Source organism: Oratosquilla oratoria, chromosome 39, assembly GCF_046742065.1.
Source record: "Oratosquilla oratoria isolate Oo_2021 chromosome 39, ASM4674206v1, whole genome shotgun sequence".
Taxonomy (NCBI): domain Eukaryota; kingdom Metazoa; phylum Arthropoda; class Malacostraca; order Stomatopoda; family Squillidae; genus Oratosquilla; species Oratosquilla oratoria.
This window is the reverse complement of record NC_134815.1, coordinates 10,242,206-10,247,205: the sequence shown is the minus strand read 5'-3', so window position 1 is coordinate 10,247,205 and position 5,000 is coordinate 10,242,206.

Sequence of the window (5,000 nt, the reverse complement as noted above, 5' to 3'; positions counted from 1 at the left end):
GTGTGTGTGTGTGTGTGTGTGTGTGTGTGTGTGTGTGTGTGTGAGTGTATGTGTGTGTATGTGTGTGTGTATGCATGTATGTATGTAAATATATATGTATATATATATATATATTTATGTATGTATATTTGGATGATGGAGAACATAAACACAGGGGAAGGCTCGGAACCCTAAACACTCTAACGTTTCGTTCGCGTAGAACTTCTTCAGAGAGTGTATGTAGAACTGCAATTGAAGTTTATGTACTAAATCTAATTACCTTTTCGGACACTTGGGAAAGGTCGTTTTTCTGGCGTGTTTTAGAATTAAAATTCTAGTTTGTTTAGCTAAATTGATAAACCCTCCTCGATGATTCGATGAATTATTAGTTGAAATATATGCTGATTCAACAATTCTTCTAGTGAATTTATCAAAACCTTTATGTAGCATTGCAGCTTCTCTCCAGTTTGGTAAATGATCAAATTTTTCCGCATGAACTACTAAAGAATTAGATGTCCCATGTGCTTTTATGTCGTTTTTATGTTCATAAATTCTTTTTTCTAATCCTCTTGACGATTCGCCAAAATAAGCCATTGAGCAACTATTGCACGGGATTTTGTATACGACGCTGTTTTCGGAGTTGGTTCTCTTTTCGGAAGTCTTTATTAAATCACCTATCCTCTTGTTGGTTATTTTAGCTATGTTTATACCTGATTTTGTTAAATATTTGTCTATTATTGGTGACGTTTCTGAGCCAGGTACTGATATAAAATTGGTATTATTTTTATAATTTCTCTCTTTCTTTCCGCGATTGTAAATATTTATTGCTTTTCTTTTTGTTCTTTTCAACATTCCCTCTGGATATCCAAGTTTGTCAAAGGTTTTCATAATGTAATCAAATTCGCCTTCTAGGTATTCATTACTACAGATTCGTAGTGCCCTGAGAAAAAATCTTATCACTATACCACTCTTTGTCCTATCATCATGTGCGGAGAAGTAATGTACTAAATCCTCTTTGTTTGTTTCCTTTCTGTATACTGAGAAAGTTACAGTTTTTCCTAGATACGTTAATACGACGAGTGGGAAAAACTGTAACATTCTCAGTATACAGAAAGGAAACAAACAAAGAGGATTTAGTACATTACTTCTCCGCACATGATGATAGGACAAAGAGTGGTATAGTAAAAGGATTTTTTCTCAGGGCACTACGAATCTGTAGTAATGAATACCTAGAAGGCGAATTTGATTACATTATGAAAACCTTTGACAAACTTGGATATCCAGAGGGATATAGAGTGTTTAGGGTTTCGAGCCTTCCCCTGTGTTTATGTTCTCCATCATGCAAATAATTTGTCTAAAATACTTATCAATATATATATATATATATATATATATATATATATAAATATATATATATAAATATATATATTACATATATATATACATATATATATATATATATATATATATATATATATATATATACATACATATATATATATTTTTATACATATATATATATATATATATTGTATATTTAGGGCGCAGATTCTCACTAATACACACGGAGTTAAACACGACAGCATTTTGGCACTGGTTGATCTTCTTACTGAGATTATAAATTTTCCTCACAGTAGGTCTCATTTCAGGAGGGTGGGCAAATACAAGCCTAGGGAAGACTATGGAAGGCCTGTATTTGCCCACCCTATGAGACCTACTGTGAGGAAAATTGAAAATCTCAGTAAGAAGATTAACCAGTGCCAAAATGCTGTCGTGTTTAACTCCGTGTATATATATATATATATATATATATATATATACATATATATATATGTATATATATGTATGTATATATATATGTATATATATATATATATATATATATATATATGTATGTGTGTGTGTGTGTGTGTGTGTGTGTGTGTGTGTGTGTGTGTGTGTGTGTGTGTGTGTGTGTGTGTGTGTGTGTGTGTGTGTGTGTGTGTGTGTGTGTGTGTGTGTGTGTGTGTGTGTGTGTGTGTTTGTATATATATATATATATATATATATATATATATATATATATATATATATGTATATATATATATATACATATTACAGGTGAAAAATGTAATCACACATTTGTCAATAACGTAGAAACCACTGTTGGAGTAGAAAAGACTGGAAACGGGGAATCTATATATTTCGATTGCAAACTGCAATCCTCTTCAGTAGATACAAATAAGAGAGAGGGCGTGCTGTTTAAGTAGCACCCTTAACAAAAGAAAGGGGAACATGGGAAGATATCTCTACCCTCATCTCACTCCGTATGTGAGGTCAGGAGGCAAATGAGCTTTCACTAGGTTGGAGATGAAGAGTCCGGACATTATGTCCGGGGACCATTGCCCCTTTGAAATATTCATGTTGGGCTGAAATTCAATGATCGTAGATTCTACCATTTTTCTCCTGAACTCACATCTGGATTTATAAATAAGCTCAGCTCTGTCCTAATCTAAACAATGTTTAAATTGCTTAACATGTTGGAACACAGCTGAGCTATCTTGTGCATATTTAATGGAACGTTTATGTTCAATCATCCTGGTATTCAAATCCCTTCCAGTCTGTCCGATGTAAACTAAGTCACAACCTTTACACGGAATCGAATAAACCCCTTGGCTCTGTTCTTCTTTTAACCTTTGATGGACATTTACCACCTTTTTATTAATGGTGTTAGGGTAATACTTAATCACATACGGAGTGAGAAGAGGGTAGATATATCTTCCCATGTTCCCCTTTCTTTTGTTAAGGGTGCTACTTAAACAGCACGCCCTCTCTCTTATTTGTATCTACTGAAGAGGATTGCAGTTTGCAATCGAAATATATAGATTCCCCGTTTCCAGTCTTTTCTACTCCAACAGTGTTTTCTACGTTATATATACATATATATATATATAAATGTATATATATATATATATATATATATATATATATATATGTATATGTATATATATATATATATTTATATATATACATATATATATATATATATATATATATATATATATATATTCATATTGATTACACTGGCCAAAAAAATCTAGCATGGAAAGTTAGTTTTTTCTAAACTAATTTTGGGGTGTTAAATCTAAATCTGGTTTAGAATTGCTCTATCATATCACATTTTTACTCTATCACCATACCCAATTTTCCTGTAATTTTCTGCAAGTATTACCTTTTCAGTTTTCCTCATTTATTGCAAGCTACTTAATATATTTTTACGTGCCCTTACATACATATATGTTTTTACTTCTTATCGTTATGGATATGCAGAGGTATTTTTCTGGCAAAATCTGGCATGCTTTTGTTTTTCTTTGCCTCACCAAAGAAAATGTAAGACAGGGATTTTTGAGCTGCAGTGCAAAAGGTTAGGGTCGCTCACTGTTGTAATTCTTTTGTGTCGAGTTTTCGTCTTTCTTATATATACATTTTGTTTGTCATTTTTATATAGTTTTTATTTTGTTTATTAAGGGAACAGGCTATACATGTTAGATAATTCTATATCAATAGTTTGTTCTAATTTTCGTGACAACAAAGATTCTATAAATGTGTAGACCAAAGTGATCAACCTGATAGCTATGACCTATATAATTGCGTTTCTTCTTTGCAGATCGTGATTACTTTGCAGTTAGAATGAACGCAGCTATGGCTACAACATTGCAAAGAAGATACTGTTGTAATGACCCAAATGTATTTCTATTACATCTGCGGAAACTACACTTTAAAGGATCAAAGGCGCAACAGAACTAGTTCTATCAAGGAAATGTACCTTGCCTACTTTAAGGTACCTCTTTGGAGACCAGGATGCACATAGTGTGCAAAACATGTGTTGAAACCTTGTGATCATGGACTCAAGGAAAGAATGTTAAGCTCAAGTTTGGAGTCCCAATGGTTTGGATGGACTGTAGGAAAGAGGCCAAACGCAGAGTATGGGATCCCATATATTTGACGTTTCGCCCAGCAAGCTCGGGCTATATAAGGAGTAAAATGTTTCTCAACTGTGTTATATCTGAAGAAGCCCTGCTGGGCGAAACGTCAAATATATTGGATCCCATACTCTGCGTCCCAAAAGGAGCATGAAATGTGTTTTACTTCACATCGGAAACAAATTTAGTTCTATTCCAGTAGGACACTCGGTAATCATGAAAGAACAATATGCCAGCATCAAGATTGTTCTGCAGAGGTTGCAATATTATGTACATGAATAATTCATCTGTGTAGACTTGAAAATGGTGAAGTTTTTGCTGGCTCAGCAAGGAGGCTACACAAAATGCCCTCTTTTTTTTCTTTTTTCTTTTTTTTTATTGGGACAGTAAGGCGACAGAAGACCACTGGGCGATAAAGGAATGGGACCCAAGAAGGAGTTTGATACAGGGTGAGAAGAGCATCATCAATAATCCTCTTGTTCAGAGAGACAAAATAGTCTTTCCTCCACTACACATAAAACTTGGTTTGGTAAAACAATTTGCGAAAGCCGTTGATCACAATGGAGAATGTTTCGACCACATATGTTCAACCTTTCCAAGTCTAAGTGAAGAGAAGAAAAGGGCAGTATTTGATGGACCTCAGATAAGAACACTACTCAGAGATGCCACCTTTGTCACTACAATGAATGAAGTAGTGGCTAGAGCTTGGAATGTTTTCTCTGATGTAATAAAGAATTTTCTTAGAAACAGGAAAGCTAACAACTATAAAGAGATTGTGGAGGAACTGCTTCTGAATTTTCAATCACTTGGATGTAAAATGAGCACCAAGTTGCACGACTTATACAGTGATTTGAGTAATTTTCCCGAGAACCTGGGTGATGTCATTGAAGAACAAGGTGAACGCTTTCATCAAGATATTAAAATTATGGAAGAACGCTATGTTCCAGATGTTATGCATGACAGAATGTCGAAAATAAGGAAGCTCATTTAGCTGAAACTTAATCATAAACAACAAATATTTTGTACATCTTTGCATCTAATTCTTTCACTATAAACACA